We start from the raw sequence: 22049 nt of genomic DNA, 5'->3' as shown, positions 1-22049 counted from the left end.
GCAGTTAACATGGCCCTCCACTTCACCCTACAGCATCTGGACTTCCCAGCATCCTAAGCCAGGATCCTGTTTGAGGACTTCAGCTCTGCCTTCAACACCATCATCCCTGCCCTGCTTCAGGACAAGCTCTTCCAGCTGAACGTGCCCTACTCCACCTGCAGGTGGTTCACAGACTTCCTGTCTGACAGGAAGCAGTGCGTTAAGCTGGGAACACAAGTCTCTGACTCAAGGTCCATCAGCACCGGAACTCCTCAGGGCTGCGTACTTTCCCCACTGCTCTTCTCCCTGTACACCAACAGCTGCACCTCCAATCATCTGTCCGTCAAACTCTTGAAGTTTGCGGACAACACCACCCTCATTGGGCTAATCTCTGATGGGGATGAGTCTGACTATAGGTGGGAAGCTGACAACCTGGTGACCTGGCGTAGCCAGAACAACTTAGAGCTAAATGCTCTAAAGACAGTTGAGATGGTTGTGGACTTCAGGAAGAATACAGCCCCACTCACCCCCATCACCCTGTGTGACTCCCCAGTCAAAACTGTGGAGTCCTTCCGCTTCCTGGGCACTATTCTCTCCCGGGACCTCAAGTGGGAACTGAACATCAGCTTCCTCACCAAGAGAGCTCAACAGAGGATGTACTTCCTACGGCAGCTGAAGAAATTCAACCTGCCAAAGACAATGATGGTGCACTTCTATACAGCAATCATTGAATCCATCCTCACCTCCTCCGTAACCATCTTGTACGCTGCTGCCACTGCCAAGGACAAGAGCAGACTGCAGTGTATCATCCACACAGCTGAGAAGGTGATTGCCTGCAATCTACCAACCCTCGAGGACCTGCACACCTCGAGGACCATGAGGCGAGCGAGGATGATTGTGGCCGATTCCTCCCACCCTGGGCACTCTCTGTTCCAGCAACTCCCCTCCGGCAGAAGGCTGCGGTCCATCAGGACCAAAACCTCACGCCACAAAAACAGTTTCTTCCCATCCGCTGCTGGCCTCTTCAACAAGGCCAAGGGCTTACACTGACTTTAACATTTTATCTACAAAATGACACCTTGCCATATTTACACTACGTTACCCGAATTGTATTTTTAGATTGTATCTTATAGCTACTTTATATTAAGATTTAATATTCCTATATGTTGAATGTGTGCACCTTCCTGCCAAAGCAAATTCCTTGTCTGTGCGAATTTTCATGGCGAATAAAACCCTTTCTGATTCTGAACAACAACAAAACCATCAGCTCAAGACAACCACCAGCTCAACACAACTATCAACTCAACACAACCATCAGCTCAACAACACAACCACCAGCTCAACACAACTGTCAATTCAACAACACAACCATCAACAACACAACCACCAGCTCAACAACAACACAACCACCAGCTCAACAACACAACCACCAGCTCAACAACACAACCACCAGCTCAACACAACTGTCAATTCAACAACACAACCGTCAACAACAACACAACCACCAGCTCAACAACACAACCACCAGCTCAACAACAACACAACCACCAGCTCAACAACAACCACCAGCTCAACAACACAACCACCAGCTCAACACAACTGTCAAGTCAGCAACACAACCATCAACAACACAACCACCAGCTCAACAACAACACAACCATCAGCTCAACAACAACACAACCACCAGCTCAACACAACTTTCAATTCAACAACACAACCACCAGCTCAACACAACTGTCAATTCAACAACACAACCATCAACAACAACACAACCACCAGCTCAACAACACAACCACCAGCTCAACAACACAACCACCAGCTCAACACAACTGTCAATTCAACAACACAACCATCAACAACACAACCACCAGCTCAACAACAACACAACCACCAGCTCAACAACACAACCACCAGCTCAACACAACTGTCAATTCAACAACACAACCGTCAACAACAACAAAACCACCAGCTCAACAACAACACAACCACCAGCTCAACAACACAACCACCAGCTCAACAACAACACAACCACCAGCTCAACAACAACCACCAGCTCAACAACAACCACCAGCTCAACAACACAACCACCAGCTCAACACAACTGTCAAGTCAGCAACACAACCATCAACAACACAACCACCAGCTCAACAACACAACCATCAGCTCAACAACAACACAACCACCAGCTCAACACAACTTTCAATTCAACAACACAACCACCAGCTCAACACAACTGTCAATTCAACAACACAACCACCAGCTCAACAACACAACCACCAGCTCAACAACAACCACCAGCTCGACACAACTGTCAATTCAACAACACAACCACCAGCTCAACAACAACCACCAGTTCAACAACAACACAACTACCAGCTCAACACAACTGTCAATTCAACAACACAACCATCAACAACAACACAACTACTAGCTAAACACAACCACCAGCTCAACAACAACACAACCACCAGCTCAACAACACAACCACCAGCTCAACAACACAACCACCAGCTCAACAACACAACCACCAGCTCAACAACAACACAACCACCAGCTCAACAACACAACCACCAGCTCAACACAACTGTCAATTCAACAACACAACCACCAGCTCAACAACAACCACCAGCTCAACAACAACCACCAGCTCAACAACAACACAACTACCAGCTCAACACAACTGTCAATTCAACAACACAACCATCAACAACAACACAACCACCAGCTCAACAACACAACCACCAGCTCAACAACACAACCACCAGCTCAACAACACAACCACCAGCTCAACAACAACACAACCACCAGCTCAACAACACAACCACCAGCTCAACACAACTGTCAATTCAACAACACAACCACCAGCTCAACAACAACCACCAGCTCAACAACAACACAACTACCAGCTCAACACAACTGTCAATTTAACAACACAACCATCAACAACAACAACACAACTACCAGCTCAACACAACTGTCAATTCAACAACACAACCATCAACAACAACACAACCACCAGCTCAACAAACAACACAACCACCAGCTCAACAACAACACAACCACCAGCTCAACAACACAACCACCAGCTCAACAACAACACAACCACTAGCACAACAACACAACCACCAGCTCAACAACAACACTAACCACCAAGCTGAACACAACTGTCAATTCAACAACACAACCATCAACAACAACACAACCACCAGCTCAACAACAACACAACGACCAGCTCAACAACACAACCACCAGCTCAACAACAACACAACCACCAGCTCAACATCACAACTACCAGCTCAACACAACCATCAACAACAACACAACCATCAACAACAACACAACCACCAGCTCAACAACACAACTACCAGCTCAACACAACCATCAACAACAACAAACCATCAACAACAACACAACCATCAATAACAACACAACCACCAGCTCAACAACAACACAACCACCAGCTCAACAACAATACAACGATCAACAACACAACCACCAGCTGAACAACAACACAACCACCAGCTCAACAACACAACCATCAACAACAACACAACCATCAACAACAACAACACACGCGGGTTCGAGTAAATGGCCTCCCCGCCCCCCCACGTGACCACCACGCGACCCGGCAGGTCCCAACTCCTCCTCCTGTGTGTGCCCAAGGGCCCGCCGAGAATTCTACTTCAACAAAACAACAATAACAATAATCGTCGTCGTCGGTCATGGCCAATCCACTGCTGGATGAAAGCCGCCGCCGCCTCTCACACGACCCCCCCACCACCACCACGATGTAATAATAATTCACAAAATCCACCCAAGCGTCGCTCCGTCCCCACGCCGATTGCTGCGAATTCCATTCGCGGATGAGTCGTGCCGGGGCTGCCCTTCACACACACACAGACACACAGCGGGAGCAGCGGCAGCAGTGAGGCTCCTCCACTGCCCTCTGTGGCCGCCACTGTCCGGCTGGGACCTACACGATTTGATGGCCGATCAGACGATGTTGCTGCTGTCACCTTGATCCTTTCTCACGCCGAGTGTTTCCCACCACCACCGCCACGGGAGTTGATGTCCCTGATCACGCTGCGTGTTTCCCACCACGGGAGTTGATGTCCATGATCACGGAAGCGAATGGTGACACCACAACCAACGTCACATGTGACGGGAGTGTAACCCAAAAAAAACCGCCACACGCACACACACACACGCAACAAAAATCCCTCCGTTCTCACAACCGACTGGCGAGTTTCGCAAATGTATAAAAAAAACCCCGATCGTATGGCAATTGCGGGGGGGGGGGGTTTCCGCGAACGATAGCGCCCCTGGTGGAGGCGACGAGCCGCTGGAGGGGGGTTCTTTTTTTGGGGGTGGTGGTGGTGTGAGTTTGTGGATTGTGCGGTGGCTTTTTTGTTGGTCTGTTGAGTTGACAAAAGCCATTGTTTGTGCGGTTGTGGCGTTGTCATTTATCCGTTTCGTTGTGATCGTCATCATCGTCGTCGTCGTCGTCTTCATAAAATATCATTTCCAATCGTCTTTGTCATTAGTCAAACGTAACAATAGGCGTCAGGAGGCCTTCACCCAGCAGTGGATTGACCATGGCTCTTGCTGCTGATGACGATACATAACCCACACGTCAATGTGTGAATTATAGTCACATAACGAATATCACGCCATTATCAACGACAACATTTAACCATTAATCGTCAATAATAATCAAATCTAAATAATTAAAATGTAACATAAGCAAACTAAGCAAAGCTTAGGATCCCAAGAAGCTAAAAGGACCTCAGATGCATGCGAAAAATAGGGTAGAACAAATTGTAAGCAGAAATTAAAATCATATTTAACTTAAAAAATATGTATTTAATATACAGTATGTTAACCAGCTAATCTCTCTCATCTCTATCATATTTGTGTCTTCACTTATCTAACTCAAATTTTTGCTCGAGTCTGCATCTCTCTGATTCCCCTTCCTCTATATCTGATCTATTTCTCTTCTCTCATCTCGCTACATTTCATACCTCCTGTCTGTCTCTTCCATCATCTCAATAGGAGTTTATACATTCAAAGGATGGCCCACCCTCCAAAATCATTTCTGCTTAAGGTCCCCAATGGACCAGCACCACCACCACTGATCAAAGTTTTCATTATTTCGTGTACATTACAACAAGTGTGATAGTGAGCATTATGAATATATAACAATGTCCGCTGCCGTTTCACCTATAGGAGCCACGCTCGTGTTGCAAGAGGGCATCTCCATGCTGTGCTCGAGGCTCTGCTCTCAAAACAATGACGAAGTGAAACGCAAGAGCGTGAAAAGTGTCCGCTGTTATTAAGAGCAGCCACGGCCACTTGCCTCCCATTTGGTGTGGACCAGGGACAGCCAACGCAGTTGAAAGGCCATGGGTGGCGCATGCTGCCAAAGTAAGTTGTTTTATATGCACATGCATTTTATATGAAGTATTTGCTACGGTTTGAGATCTCTGCTGTATGGTCCTATTGTTCACCACTTACCGCATCGTTTATAGCTGCTGTCAATTGTTTTAATTTCCTAAAGCTGACCACCACTGAATCTGAGCCGTCGTGTGGCTTCATTTTAGTCGAATTAAAATGTAACTATAGTGATAATCTGTAGAGTAAAGTGTACTTACACTTATTTCACTGATACTGACCGCTTGACTCTCTGAGTTTTGTCCCGTTGGCAAGCATTTTGAACGAAAACGTACTCTTACTCTCCTGTTTGATATACAGTAAAACTAGCTAATGCAGCAGCGAATGCATCTAAGCATAATACGTGGCGTGCAGTCCCCACTCCTTTCGTCAATTCCCCTTCGCTACAGGGTTGCACCCTTGGACCAAAGGATATAGATTGCACGAGAAGCCCCTTCCATGGTTTCACACCACAGACAATCGCTCTGTCTTGCTCAGTGATGCGAGGCCCTGGGAGATCCAGGTGCTGTGTCCCGGAGGACGGGACGCAGGGCAGGGTGGATCTGCACATGCGGAGCCCCCAGGGACAGGTGGAGTCCACGAAGCGCTCCGGTGAGATGTCCCGGGAAAAGGGCGTGTGGCCCAGCCCTCGGGAGGAGAGCTGGAGAGGCCCTCAGCGAGGGGGATGACGATAAGCTGGATGTCTTCACCTGCCCGGTAATACAATAACAATGTACATGTACAGCCAGTGGTCGAAATGGCCTGGTATACGACGGTATACAACACCGGCACTTCTTGGGACACCAAACGTGCACAACGGCACGTTCCAGAATGGTTACTCTTCTTATCTGCTAAAATGTCTCTGCATAGGGGAAACATCAGTGAACATGGACTGAAAGGCTAAAGAGGTTTCATATCGGGATTTTTTCATTTCGGCCATTGTGGACAGCCCTTTTGTCAATCCACTACTAAATGACTGCATCCCCATGCCATGCCGGTCTTGGGGGTTATTTGTCCATACAGCAATTGACCATGCTGTTCAGCGTCGGTTGATCCATGGGGGCCCATTTCATATCTTATTCACCAGGTTACCAGGTTCATTGCATGAGACGTGAACCAATGTAGTACATCAAATTGTGACATACATTACATTTTACCACAATATTCATTTTGTTGCAATACAGCATCTATATAAATAAATACCTTAATCTGTATGTATGTCTCAAAAACTCTAGGGTACTCACCGATAAGGTAGAAAAAAAACATTTGGTACGTTTAACATGTAGGCTTTCGCGACCAATATAATCCATAATACAGGTGTTTTTTGGGTACATATTTACACGATCTATCTAAATATATATGCGATCTAACCCAAAAAAACCTTTATTATGAAATTTGGTACATAGGTAGCTTTTAGGACACAAACAACAGGAAAAATCAGAAAATTCGAGATATTTTAATGTTAAGGCTCCCAAATCTCAATTTTAAGTGTCCCATTATCATGTTTGTGTGTGTCATTGAGAAACCATTTAAAATTTACAATTGCGTTTTTTTTCGTTTGATCGAGCGTTAAACAGCAAATAAAATGAAACGGAGAACCATTGTTCTATCTTTTATTATATTTGAAATATTTCGGTTTCAAGCGATTTTGACCGAAAATATACACATTTTATGATGGTCAAATCTAAATAATTTGAAATCGGTAAATGATAGGACCTTCGCCTCAGAGTATTCAGTTAATGAATTATTGTTCTTTGTAATAAAAAAAGAATGGAATCTTTAAAGTGAGCGGCTCCTGATGGGTACGTCTTTAAATATAAGAAGTTGAATCAAGTTGTAAACAATTTTTGTCTTTTTGCGGAAAAATACACATTTTTGGAGTAGTTGTTAATGTTTGATTGTAGATTTAAAAAAATAAAAAAAATTATATCAAGTTAATTATTATATCTATTGAAAACGTTTGCCTGGAAAAGACATGCTTTATGAACTAATATGTGTATAATTCCCCAATCAATAATTTCCTCTCACTAGCATGCCATGCTAAAAATTGAATATCGACCTTTAAATCCGTAAACTGGGGCTGCAATTTTGCGTGAAATGTTTTAGAGTGTATGTGTTAGTTAAAAGAAAAACTACTTTTAACTGTGCCGTGCATTGCTGTTTTTCAGCTCTTGGGGCTGCAGTGAAAACAACCGGGCTTTCAGAAGACTCTGGCAGTCCCTAAGAACCATATAAAAAATACAGGGGTCAGGTCTTGTATGGTATTTCAAAAATTCTGTCTCTGTGGTGGTCTTCACATAAAGAGCCTCGACATGTCGTTATATTTAACTTGCACACGTGCAACACAGCCAGAACTGCCTCTCGTACGATTACTAAAAACTCATATTTGTAAAAATATAAATGGTGGCGGATTTAAAATTACTCGTAAGTGGTGGGTGTGAAGTCCCTACAATCCTTTCCCTCTTGGTCCATCGGATTGGCATAAGACAGGAATATATGGACCTTCTGCCAACACCGTGTATGATGCCATCACACGTCTGTTGTGATGCAGCAATGTCACTATAACCACATGTATAGAACACTCTTGGATGAACCGTCTTACTTTAACTTATGACGTGGATCTCATAAATATAAGCGAGGTTTTACTGATGCAAATAAATGTAAGATAACCCACAGCTGCAGAGCACATTGTCCCCCAGTGAATTGTGACTGCCCCTTAAGAAAAGGGCCAGAAGCAGAAATTGGTATGCATAAGGTGTGGTAGAAGTTTGGTCAAACAAGCTGCCATGTGGTTTTGGCGCATACATGTTTATATATAAATTAATAAATCTACTCTTATCATCTCGATGAGGTTTTCCCACTGTAGAAATACAACACGCATTTGCAAAAATGTGCTAAAAAAAGCCTACAATGTTTCCCCCCACCCCCACCCCCCCCGTTTTGATTATGGCTGTTCTCATCATTTACAGACAGCATTGGAGTTGAACTTCCCACTCCATAATATAGGTATATATATTATTTGGTTAGATCGCGTAAAATATAAACGTGTCATTAAACCCACCCCACTGTGGTTGTGCATCTGTCTCAACGCACAAGAAGAATTACCGGCATTTGAGTTTGATTTATTTAAGCCCGATCTACGCTGGCACTTTTACTGCCGTGCTTTAAACGCGTAACGGTTCAGCTAAAGTCGGGATCGGCTTCGGTGGATCCCGGCACGTGGCCTCAATGCCTGACGTGGCCTCAAAGCCCCGTTGCTTATCTGGAGGAGAGAGACACCGCCCGAATGGGTCGGCGATGCCTCTCATATAATTCCTCATGCTTGTCCTTCTCATATTAGTTACGGTGAACGAAGACATACACATTTTTATGAAACACCTGGAAGCATGTAATACACCTTAAGATGTGATGAAATGCTACTGATGATTTCATGGTTAAAGAAATCCATGTGGATGTGATTGTCAACTGTACACATGTAGAGGGTTGGTATATACAGATGAAGGAATTTCCAGTTTGAAAAGTCGATAGGACATATACTGTTGTAGAATCTGGATAAGTACTTATTTTAGAAGCACAGTTCTGCTAGAAGCAACATATCCTTACATTGCACTCGTGGAGATATGACTTGGGATTTTTTTCACAGACGGGTTCACAAACATACTTATTGTACTGCAATATTTAGCCACTGTGCGACCCAGCTGGCTTGAGAGTTTCACCTGTAATCCAGCATCGGAGGCGAGGGTTGATGGAGCACACAAATGTCGTGAAGCTCCTTACCGTGGCCGTCGAGTTCGCCATACCCTGGCTTCCCAGTCGATGGCAGCAACACAAGCTAATTCATCTCCATCTATGTCCATCTATACGGGGATAGAGTGTCGCTACCCCGGGCACGCGTGTGTTTTCTATAACTATTCCGGACCACATAGCTCGGGCAATCATTGGCACCGGCTCCCCGCCTCGCTACCTTCTCACTTATCTGTCGTTCCTTGTGCCTCCGAGGTGTTCTCTCTCTTCAAGAGCAAACGAGCACTGTGTGCATGACAAGTCTAAATGGCACGGTATTGTCATCGTGGCCATTGCTTTTGATGCTACCGCACCTCGCCAACGTTTTATATCCTCGGCCAGAGCCTGCAGCTGCTCAACAGTAGACACAATCTCCAAAATCTGCCCTAACAGTATCCCGCCATCTCGTCTTAGATCTTCCCCTTGAGTCGTCAGACCCATGGACATCACTCCAATGCCTGTTAGTCCATGGGCCCAGACCATTAAAATGACTTATTGTTACCACCTGAGGTGGCAAAGTGTAGTAATGATTTTTGTAATCCTCCATGTGTGTGGGGCATATTCTGATATGATAACCTTTGCGGAGTGGCAGCTTAGTTGTAGTTACCATGACTTCTATACCCATTCCCTATGACAGGCGTCCGGGACGATGAAATGGGCATTATTACTGAAAAATTACCTAGACCAAAGCCAATTAGGTAAACTGGTCTTTATTGGTTTAAATACACAATGAAAACACGGGATAATAAGGAATACGATAGTGAGGTAAGGAACTACTTGCATATTATAAACATTGACATTCGCATATACTTAGTCAATGATACATGTTATCCCATATATTTCGTTAGTGTTGGGTATATGTGAAGAAGGTTACATTATTGTTATCAAGCTCTGTGTGTACTTAGATGGTGTTAAGGGTAACCAAGTCAAGAAACACCACATTGTGCATCAATGTATACTACTACTACCACAGTAATACCATCAGAATCACCAACCTGTCACTCATCAAACTGCTCGTTTATCTCGTCATCTGACTCCCCGAGGTCAAAGTCAGGTTCTGGATATCCTGCAGTTTTTGGTTACTGCAGGTCTGTAACCCTCACATATCTGTGCATGTCAGTCCATTTGACAGGCTCGTGCAGCTTGGCATTTTGTATGAACGCACACACTTGCATGCTAGCAGTTCCAAGACCACATCTGGTGCGGGTGGGGAGCGCATCCAGTAAATGGCAAGTTTGCCATCATTGTCTGTCCATCCATACTCAGCAGGGCTTGGCACCACAGGGTTATCCTGCAGACAGCACTTGCAGATTGCTGCCTGATAGTTGGCTCGTTGAACATGCATGAAGAGACCGTGTCTACATGGTGGCAGCTGGCTGGACTCGACTTCTCCCCTTTTGGTGCAGAAGAGCTGATAGCGTAGTTCGTTCACCTCACCAGTGCTGCTATTAGCAACATATATGCGACAGGTGAACTGCTCAATTTTCTGGAACAGCTCATCACTCACATTCCATGACTGCCCCAGTCGAATAAAAGTATCTTGGCATCTTCAGGGCATTCAGCTTCCCTCGACTGGCGAATGCACTGACAGTGTCGCAGCCTGTGAAAGCGTGTAAGCCAATTAGGCTGTCACAGATGCTGCCTCCGAGTGACCTTGCCAGTTTGCTGATATTAGTTCTTTAGTTCCATTTATTTGGTATAGCCCTGTGAGCCATTCGGCTCTTGAATCGGGTGCAACCGCAACAAACAAAAAACTAAAACATGAACAAGAAAACATCTTAAAGTGATTATGTGACTGTGCAAACAGAAAATCCAGGAAAAAACTATCAAAATATTCCTGAAATAGCACCGTACACCAACGCTGTGTGCAAAAATCCCAGTGGGATGCAAGTCAAACACCAACAACCACAAGACAACTAAGATTTAGGCCATCAGTCTAACTCCGTACTACAATAAACAAAAACATGGCCAAACCAAAAAAAACTTTTCGAAATCACCAAAAATAAAATCCATAAATGCAATGTAACAGTGATCATAGGGACTGTGACCGAATTTTTTTACAATAAACTACATAAATAAATTATAACACCAAACCCTAGAGCCATATTTTAGGCCACTGAATAGCAGTGGCAGCTAGGGGTGTACAACTCCTCTAGAGCAGTTTTGAGTGAAGATCTCATAGGTAGTGATTCAAGTTGCAGTTTATTGGCAATAGCATTCCAGACCCTGGGGGCATCAATAGCAAAGGCCCTTCCTCCGGTTTCTGTACGGCAAGTAGAGGCAGTATGGTAGCTTTTATCAATTCCAAACGGAACATTGGGGGGAAGCAGTGCTTGTGTCGATACAGAAAACCAATTTTTATTTTTGTCTTTTTACCAATATAATCAATGTAATCAATGTGATCTTCAATATCGACAAACCTTGTGCGGTTCTGTGTCCCACACTTCTGGTAGATGAACAGGTGATGTTCTTCTGGAAGCCAAGACAAAGCACCATGACATCAGTGTCCTCAGCTGTGATGATAACTGCCTTTGAGGCCACATTTGCTGCATGCAATGCATGCAGGAGCAGACAGGTGTCAGCTTCTTCATGCGTGGAGTGCAGCTCTGCTACTTCCTCACACTCACCTTCTGTCAACTTGTAGCAGGGTTCCTCACAGGTCATGTACAACACCTTGCCACGCAGCATCTCTCTGTATCGTGGCAGTTTCCACTCTTCCACCACGAACCTTGATGAGACTGGTCTTGTTGGAGTGACTGCACATGGATTTTCTCCACTGCTGGATGTGGTGTCCCCCTGCAAGGTTCTTGTACTGGAGAGTGGTGTCTGCACCCCGGGTTCAGTCGTCCAGCATCTTTGATCGAAGTCTGTGGGTAGACATCAAAAACAACATCAATCCTCTCACTCTGTGCCCCCTCGTGGAGGACCTGGGTCAAGGCTGACTCTGCCACCTATGGCAAAGGTTTTGTTGTTGCCATTCATTGTTTGGACCAGGCTCATCCCATCAATGATGGAAGTAGATGGGGTTGGGATGTCTTCTGCAGGAGACATTCTTTTCAAGCTCTCTGGCAAGTGCAGCCTTGTTTGTTTTTCGTAGGGACCCATCAGCATTTGCCAGTGCCCATGGCAGTAGGCCCAGTGGGTGGGCAAGGACATCTTTCATATTCACCTTCCTGCTTTCAGCCACCAGGATCATGTGGCTGAACACGTTTCTATCTTCCTTCAGAATCACGTCCTGTGCTTTCTTTCCATGTGCTGTTTGTGTGCTCTTATTGAAGAATGCCAGTTCTGGCATTGCGATGCTAATAGCAATGATATTTGAGAGTTCTACACTTGTGTTCTCCCTCTTATTTCCATGACAGCAAAGTAAATAGTCATATATGACTAAGCTAGACATCTGCTCCAGAGAATAAGATTTTCAATGATATGCAATTCAACGAGGTTATTTCTTAGAATGCGGAGACAAATTGCGATGAAAGGTGCTAAAAAACGCTAATTTAAGGCGTCGTTTACTTGGCGAAGTTTGTATAAAATCGTAAACTAACTATTTATAAAATATAGTTAGTTTTTATGATTTTAATCATCAATTATTAGCAATAACAAAGTTATATAACAAAGTTATTGGTAATAATTTTGTGCATGTTATGAAAGTTTACAATTTATTGAAGCAAAATATTAAAAAATATCAAAATTGGCAAACTGAACAAAAACCATTATATTTGCCTGTAGTACCTGGCCTTAACTAATAATTTTAAGAGGTACATTAACAATACATACTTGCCTCACTTGCCAGTAAATGCTCCTTGGTTCTTTTGGTTGCTTGTGTTTGGATTGAAACGTGATTTATTTTATTTTTCTACCCACGTGACTTTACCGAAAGAACCAAAGAGTATGGATTCCTGCAGTCACGAAAGCTTCAAATCAAAATTGCCAGTAAGTGATCATGAGCAAACTAGCTGCTAGAAACAGAAGGAAAACAGATAGCGCCAATCTATTCCAGACTTAACGAAGTCACTGAAATTGAAGAACAAGTATGAATAAATGCAAGAATATGTATGAAATACATGCTTTGGGGACAAACATCTATTTTGTAAAATGTTTATTGTCTTAATGAACAGCAGAGGTGTTGGAATATATTATTTGTAACGTCCGGGCAAAAAGGCGTGATTGCGATAGGTGCAAAAACAGGTTTCCTGCGAGAAAAATTAAACAGCTGCTCATTTGGAAAGGTTATCATTTATTATTTTACTTCTGTTGGTGTAACAAATAAAATGGCACCATTGAAGTTTTGCCACTTTGAGTGATACCGATATCTGGTCTGCCTCAAGGACTATGTCTTGGGAACTGGCCCTCCCCCATCCTGCACACGTATCCCACCAAGTGCCTCATCATGTCGACAACACTTACCTGCCACGTTCTTATCCGGACACCCACATGTCTTGCACTAAAGTTTCGAGCATCCGTCTCAGAAAACCTGTGCTAGAATGCCAAGAACTCTTTTATGTTTCGAGACGCTTAATTGTAAGTAAATCAACCGTGTACAAAGTAGAGCCAGATGTGTGTACAACCTCGTGCTGGGTTGATGATGGGAGTCGTGGGGAGTTGAGGAGGAATATGGGACAGGTGGCTGAACGTTGAAGCCAGCAGAGATCCATCTCACTGATGCATTATTGCACCAAAACAACATGGTCAGACAATAAAAACAATATATCATTCTTTATTGTCGATTGTTTTATTTTAAGAATGATGCATGCATATGTTCTTACATTGGATACATACGATTCAAAGACTCATGGTACATGCACTGAATCATGTGTGTGAGAACATAGATTGCGTATGTGTAGGTTGACGGAGCAAACGCAACTGTAAAAATGAGACAGAACAAAATAGAAAAAAAAGGCCAAATGAGTTGGCAAAATTGACCGAATTTTAACAATTCGTTGAATCGCTCGAGGTTCGTTGCAATACCTACCATTTTTTTTCAATTCTAAAAACATGAAATTGCATCTCAATACTCTTTTCAGGAGAATGCTGAATTGTGATGTGCCAAATATTTTTTTTAAAGTGGTATTTTGTTTCGTGTTGTATTGGCTATGGTATTGACGAGGGGCATCGAGGCTTTACTGAATAAACAAAAAGGGCGTTAACTATAAACGGTGTGTGTGATAGTGCGGTGTGGAGGTGGTCACCACATACCATGGGGATGGTGGCCACTCACATTCACACCCTCCGTGTAAACCTCACTGCGTGCTATGGTTACAGAGCATAACTCAGAGATCAGCCGGTGATTACATGTGAAACTTATTGACTTGAGTGACAAACTAAAGCAAAATGTAACGCCAGGTGTGTTGTGGCATCACTTGTGTCTCCCTGTGTGTGTACCTCGGGGTCTGTTTGCCCGACTGTATTTGAAAATACGAAACTTTATTTTTTATTTTACTACTCATTTTGTATTTCAGTTTCTCTGAAGATCTAAATGCCAGACGTTGGGAGTCATATTCCACGTGACGTAATTCAAGCACTCTCTGGAAATGTGTAACAAAATTGATGTTAAATGACACTTCACTTCCTCTCTTTGTTAATGTAAAGGCGATTGAATAAAATGTTGTTAAGGCCGATCCATGGCATTAAGAGATATCAGCTAAGATTGTTAGGCCGATAGGTACACGAAAAAAATTCTTTCATAGTTTAAGCTCAGTGGGCCTATTGAGGTATATAGCTCTTTTTCAGAAGAGACCTGGCCACAAATGATAACTCAACGAAGTGGCTTATGTGGAAATGTATAGCAGCCAAATACTCTAAATGCACTTTTATAAATGTGCAGGGAAAAACCAGAGGACCCGGAGAAATATCGCTACGACCACGGGGAGAACACGCAAACTCCAAAAAGACTGCAGTCGTCAGGGTCGGTTAGTTACCTCGCTACCGTGGGGCCCATCACCATGTGAGCTGTACTCTTAACACCTTCATACAAAGGTAGGCTCCTCTGTTACCCACACCTTTGTTGCTAACATAACTTGCAGAATGTGTAAGATTACCTCCCCCCCCCCCTTCCTTGGCAAGGGTTTGTACTTGTGCCTCCCCCTCTGACTTAAGATGTCACCAGCCTCCACACGCACTGTCTCACTAGGCATGGGTCACCACATACAGTAGTAATTTGACTACTCCAGTGGGTTGCGAGTTGGGGAAGTTTGGCAACCCCTGTAGGATGCAATTGGCCTCAGGCCGTGGCATCTGATAGGTGGCGAGGTGTGGTGAGATCCATGACGGCTTTTGGCCATAACCACCACCTTTACTTTGAACTCGGGTGCATCCCCAACAGCCACCCTGAAGAGCTACCTCTGAGTGGGGGCCGGGGTACAATGGGGGGTGACCTCTGTCCCAATCGGGAGTCGTTTGCTTCCCAGACACCACACCGAGAGATTCCCCCACTGCTCACATCGCTCTCGCGACGTCTCACCCCGCGCGAGACGTCGCATCCGGAGGCACCGCCAGATGTAGCCAAAAACACGGCCAGGTGCAACGTCGCACATCTGACTTGCTGGTGTGAAGGACAATGTAGGCGGATATGTGAAAAGGTTATATACGTGAACATCTAAAGAAAATGAATGACACCATGAAGAAAAACGTTATTTGACAAGGATAAAGCACAAACTGCTTTCAACGTGTGGAATTAATGTGCTTATAAGCGAATCTACATAAGAACACAATTCTGCAAGTGAAAAGATCATATTTGTGAACATTTATAGACGATTATAATTGCACCGTGTATAAATGCTGCTGTGGTTTGTCGGCTGTTATCTTGCCAGGACGGATATGTGACGATTGGATACGTGACGTTGCACTGTCGCATTTTAGCTGGTGCATAATTACTACAATGGACTGTGGTTCATTAATAGGATGTGTAGGGCTATGTTTTTTTTCTCTCTAAAAGCCATGACAATTAGCATTTGTCACTTATTTATTTGTAATGGGGGACAAGGTTTTTTTTTTTTGGGGGGGGGTAAACCATAAACATAAACCATAAAAACAAACCATAAACAATAAACAGACCCCACATTAAATGCTGTTTAAGTGGCAACCAAATACTTCATGCAGAGATCCTGGTAAGGATTTTTCCCGATGTTTTTTTGTAAACAAATTTCAAGTCTGCTTTTAGAGGCACATGACGTATTGAATGCTGACATTTCCTTCCTGCATTCCTGCGAAGTAATGGCCGTGTCTCACCGCGTTATGTCCAAATGTGACACAAGCCCGCACTTTTAGTGTTCCCTTTGCAACAAAATGAGTTGCAGATGCTTGGAACAATTACCCTCCGATGGTAAATTCGGCATACCAGCAAAAACACCTGATTTGTATTAGTGCCACTGAATTGTGCATTGCTTTGCACAAGTAAATCTGGCAGAGGGGGGGAAAAGTTGGTGATGGTCACGAGCAGAAATATGGGCAATTTCAAGCAAAAACGGTTGTGAAATGGAAGTGTCGCTTTTAACCCTGCATCCTTATACGGCAAGAGAATCGTGGGGTGAGGTGGTGCGTTAAAGATGTTGGACTAAAGTCGGTGATCGCAGCAGTGAATATTTCTGGGATATTCCATGAGCTGTGCAAACCAGATGTGTAACAAGAACTCCCCAATAGCCTAATAAACAGCAGACACGTGGCTTCCTCCTACGTATCGAGTCAGTGATTTGAAATGTATTTTTTCTTTGGCAAATAAAGTTCCGGATAACAGGTTCATTGAATAAAAAGTGATATTGAAAACATCATAGGTATTATACGGTAAGTAATATACCATTACAGGATATATTTTCAAATGTAATAGGTTAAAAGTGCTCTTTTAAATCATATTATTTCACTACTCATCTTGTATTTCAGTTTCTCTAAGATCTAAATGCCAGACGTTGGGAGTCATTCCATGTGACGTCATTCAAGCACTCACTGGAAATGTGTAACACAAAGTTGATGTTAAATGACATTTCACTTCCTCTCTTTGTTTATGTAACGGGCTTTAATAAAATGTTGTTAAGGCCAATCCGTGGCATTAATGGTCACTGTTCTTTTTAACATGAGATGTTAGCTAACATTGTTAGGCCGATAGCTACACAAAAAACGTACAGCTTTACTCAACACATAAGGAATTCCCTTCCAAATAAAGATCATATAATCGATAAAGGACACTCCATTCAAGATTTGTTTTGAAGATAATTTTAAGCTCAGCCCTAATCAGGTAGAACAATGTGTTTTAATCATGGGTAACTATGTTACCTAACCATAAACGTTTCTATATTCTAATCGTTAAAATACAACTGCAGGCTGTACGAAAATGGGGAAATGAAGCCAATTAAGGAAGTCCTTTGTAGCACGAATTATGTTTGGAATCGTCATTCATTAAAGAAGGTTTCCTTTAAACCCACAGCAGGTTTTAACTCTGTGTTCTTTAGGTAAAACTCCATTGGTTTGCTTAATTTAAAGTTATATATATTTTTTTTTCCAATAGCACATTTGTCTGTTAAGGCATAGGGTCAGTGATACACACGGCTATACATAATGCATAAATGTGTTTAGATAACATAGGTGTGCGTTTTTTTGTAACTGGCAGTAACAAAAAAAATACCCCACCAGTGTTGCACTCAACAAGAACACTGGAGTAAAAAAAATGGGTTATTCTTCCACGGAAACTTTTTCCCCATCGCCAACTCTTTGAATGACTAAGTGTCCCTGTTCATCTTCCTTAACAGGGTTGGCAATGTCCTCCGGTACGTGAAAAACCCAAGGCGCTTCCAAAAATTCTGTTTTGGAAAGAGCGTCATTCCCTAAAAAAAGAAAAAACACAGCACATGCAGTTTTCATTTGAAGAACACTGGAGGGTGCACAGTAAATTATTAAAATACAATGCTACGGCCTTTGAAGTTTTATGAAGAAAATAATGTTATTTATTAATAATAATGATTCATAGCACTTGTGAGTCCATTGCTGGGCGAAAGTATCCCTATAATGTGTCATGTTATGGAGGGGGAGGATTGTTTGACCATACTTCACCATGACAGTCCGTTTGACTTGGTGAAGTGGGAGGCCCAGGACCAGGGCAGATACCACTCACCACTGACGTTAGGTGTGGCCAGAAAATAGAATTCAGTTCATATTCTTAACTAAGAATATGAATTACTGCAGTAATGAAAGCTTTAAATCGAAATTTAGAATTCAGTTAATCGCGTTCACAGTGTAGTGCGCTAACCGCCGAGCCACTGAATCCCTCAATACACAGTTAAACACTTACATAATCGGTAAATTAACTAACGTATCGTTAACCAATCTTGACACATCACTCAGGGTTTTTCAGTGAACAGATGTTAGATCGTTGCCATTGGGCTCAAACATTTTTTGTTATATAAGTCTCTAGCTGGAGCAACGTGCTGTTTCGACAGCTGGCATACGGCTATCCTTACCATCGATGTCTGCACTCTCAAACGGCTTGATAGCAGTGTCTTCGCTCGTCTCTGTCACATTTGAGAGCTCAAGCAATGTTATTTTCCCGTCACCGTCAATGTCAAAAGTGTTGAACTCTGTTGGAAGGGCTGTGTGGAGGAGGGATCAAACGTTGCATTGCACACGCTCAGCAGCAACAGCGTAAAACATTGACAGTTCTTAATAAATACGTACACATCGGGGAAATTATCTTTTTTAAGTGGGAACATGTTAATACCATTTAAATAGTCCACATAAACAACACTGCATCTAAATTATGAAATGATGGGGCGATATGATCCAGTGCCCAATGCTGTAGTTACAAGGCTACTTTGTGAAGCTCACAAACTCAAAACATTTCTTTAAGTGTATAAATTATACATGTAAATATATAAATATCTTCCAAATTATATTCAATTTGTAATTTCTGCATCATTCATGGTATATAGAACCCTACAGATAGGCGTGCATCATAATAATATCATAGAACAACTTACATAGTCGCTTCAAAACGAGCACAACTTTTATATTCCCAGAAACACGTGTCCGTCACGTGTCAATGCTTTCACATCTAAGAACTGAAATAAGCCAAATGAAGCGAGAGAGAAAAAAAACCTCACTTACATTCTACCGATGGTACTCTTTGGTTCTTTCGGTAAAGTCACGTAGGTAGTCACGAAAGCTTCAAATCAATATTCTACTGACGGTGTAGTATTAGTGACCGTCCAACGTGCCCCTTTAGCACCCCATTGTAATCACGGGTCGCTTCATCCCGGATTCAGTCTCGGGGTTCTCACCTGTTGCCGCCTCGAGAGCTCTGACCCCCTGGGCCACCCGGGTTCACCCTGTCCCGAAACTTTCTTAAGGACACTCAACACTGAGCTGTTGCGGAATTCGCTTTCTTTGGGTTACTCTCAAAGGGGGCGGGGTGGGGTGGGGGGGGATGTCGGTACCTTCCATGTGAAAGTTGTTCACGACTTGCGGTTGTGTGGACACCTCGGGCAGATCGTCGCCATCATCGCTGCCATCGTCCGCGGCCGGTGGTCGAGGGGAGGCGCACACGAGAAGGAGCGACAGGGAGGCGACTGCCAGCAGCACCTCGAAGCGAACCCAACCGCGCCTGGCGGTCGAGCGGTGTCAATGTCATTCACCGTTTGTGTTCACCGAGATGCGCAAAGCTTGCAACGTTGTGTGCAAAAAAAAATAAACAAAAAGCTGTCCGCCTCTCAACCGTTATGCAACCCCCCCCCCCCCCCACTGGTTCCTGATGAACTGCACTGTTGGTCATCTTGTCTCAAGTTACCATCGATATGATAATAGGTTTTTCCCCTTTTTTCTGGCAACTAAACGGGTGTTAAGATGTTAAAACGCCAAACTGAAACCTTTTACAAGGAATCATGTCTGCATTAACCACAATACTTGTGGTCAAAATGCGAACAGAAAAATACTCTTAATATATGCATTGTCCTTGAAACTGATTGGTCCACACCAGAGACAGCTTTCTTTTGAGCCTCGTCTCCAACGGTGTTAGACCAGACGACGCCAAAGGGCGTACGTACCCCTGGTCTAACACCGAGTATGTTTTTTGCTTGCATTCTGACCACAAGTATTGTGGTGGAGGTGTGTGCCCAGCGACTTGTTGCTGTTCTGAAACGGTTGATGTAGCACCGTAGCTTCCTTGGCAGATCAACGCCGTGCATAGCAATCGTGGGGTTGTCGATGAGGCTTTTATTTGGAATGTCCACAGAACTCCACAGTGTTCGCCAGCGGTCTTCAATTGACCCCGCTTCATCCAATTGTCTCGCGCGATCCCACATTGGTTTCCGGGAATTTAAACAAGTTCGTCTTTTGTTGCCAGATACAAGGGGAAAAACGTAGTCTCATATTTTGGTACTGGCAAAGGAGGTCCCATGACGTAGATGCTCACCCCGCGCTCTCATTACTCTGATAGTGGCATTGTCTTTGTGCTGTGTACGCCTTTTGGCGTCCTCTGGTCTAACACCGTTTGAGACTAGGCTCAAAAGAAAGCCGTCTCTGGTGTGGGCCAATCAGTTTCAAAGACAATGCATCATATTATCAGAGTATGTTTTTGTTCGCATTTTGACCACAAGTATCGTGGTTAATGCAGACATGATTCCTTGTAAAAGGTTTCAGTTTGGTATTTTAACATCTTAACACCCGTTTTGTTGCCAGAAAAAAGTGGAAAACCCTATTATCATATTTTGGTACTGGCAAAGGAGGTCCCATGATGTAGTTACCATCAATAGTTCGAGAAAATGTTCGTAATCAACAGGCAGCCGTGGGACAGGGAGACAACTGTCGAGCGGTTTTGTTCTTGTGATTACTCATCAGTACGGTAGTCACCGATGCTTACTGCTGCCAAGTCTGCCTCTTCTTTTGTGATGGGTTTTCTCATCATTTACAGCTTTGAAATTGAAACCTCTGCATTTTAGTCATAGCTTAGCCTAGTCCATAATAACACGTGGAACTTGAATGACGTCTTAGACTGTCTTTTTTAAAAATGATACTTCACCACCACACTTGTCAGCGTGTGTTGATGAAGGGAGAGGGAGATCGATTCCAGGACTGGTTCAAATATCACTCAAGCTAGCTGTGTGCTGTGTATCCAGCTCACGTGGCTTAGCTCATAGTGCAGTGCGCTGACCACTGTGCCACCACTCCACCCGATAAAGCCACATTTCAACGAATAATCTGACTCAAGATTCATCGTCTTTGGTTCTTTCGGTAAAGTCACGTAGAATGAGAATAAAATAAGCGGCCGCTTGTGTTGTGGCCGAAACGTCGTGAGAATTTTATTGTGTTATTGTATTATTTTATTCTCATTCTACGTGACTTTACCGAAAGAACCAAAGAAGATGAATCCTTGCAGTCACGAAAGCTTCAAATCGAAATTTGACTCAAGATTGTTTGTAATGTATCGGACCAAGTAAAAGCCAGATACGGCAAGTTCGTCAGTTTACAGATGAATGAAAAGAAGAATGACCAGATAATGTGTATTCTGCGGTAATACGAAAAGCATTTGCAAACAATCACATTGGCAACACCATGTATTGACGTTCACATGTATTTATAACTTTCTTCCAAATATCCTCGCTATGGTGCGCGTGCTATACGCAGGGGTGATACATTCAGAGATATGCCACTGATTTCTAATGACCCTTTTAACTTCTCAACAGCTGACCGAATATCGTGAAATGCTCCATATCTTACAGAGGAGAGCGTTCAAATGAGTTTATTCACATTCTGTTTGGTTTCTTCCAGTAAAGTCACGTAGGTAGAAAAATAAATGATCTATTATTATTCTACCTACGTGACTTTACCGAAAGAACCAAAGAGTATGGATTCCTACAGTCACGAAAGCTTCAAATCAA

General features: G+C 43.4%; 1 protein-coding gene and 1 long non-coding RNA gene across 6 annotated transcripts in view; one reads left to right on the top strand and one right to left on the bottom strand.

Annotated features, from left to right (window-relative positions):
- The window catches only part of ATG7 (autophagy related 7), a 51056-nt gene extending 46809 nt beyond the window's left edge, over positions 1 to 4247 (bottom strand). For 2 of the 4 annotated variants that reach the window (XM_032966512.2, XM_032966511.2), the window contains exon 1: positions 3957 to 4241. The gene's annotated coding sequence lies outside the window, so the exon portion shown is untranslated. Of the gene's footprint in view, positions 1 to 3793; positions 3911 to 3956 lie in introns of those variants that run through there. The other 2 variants (XM_032966513.2, XM_076072080.1) reach the window with 2 other exon arrangements.
- A 49-nt stretch (positions 4248 to 4296) lies between these two features.
- On the top strand, positions 4297 to 11556 carry LOC116949340 (uncharacterized). Of its 2 annotated transcripts, XR_004403897.2 has the most exons (4): positions 4297 to 4799; positions 5206 to 5403; positions 5908 to 6126; positions 7578 to 11556. It is a non-coding gene; the product is annotated as an uncharacterized LOC116949340 (long non-coding RNA). The 2 variants fall into 2 exon arrangements; XR_004403896.2 differs by lacking the exon at positions 4297 to 4799 and having other exon boundaries at positions 4822 to 5403.
- The last annotated feature ends 10493 nt before the right edge of the window (positions 11557 to 22049 follow it).

The sequence above is a fragment of the Petromyzon marinus genome, chromosome 36 (genome assembly GCF_048934315.1).
Source record: "Petromyzon marinus isolate PM22_M1 ecotype Great Lakes invasive population chromosome 36, UKy_Petmar_22M1.pri1.0, whole genome shotgun sequence".
Classification (NCBI taxonomy): domain Eukaryota; kingdom Metazoa; phylum Chordata; class Hyperoartia; order Petromyzontiformes; family Petromyzontidae; genus Petromyzon; species Petromyzon marinus.
Note: the sequence above shows the minus strand (reverse complement) of the source record. Positions and strands in the feature narration are given on the sequence as shown.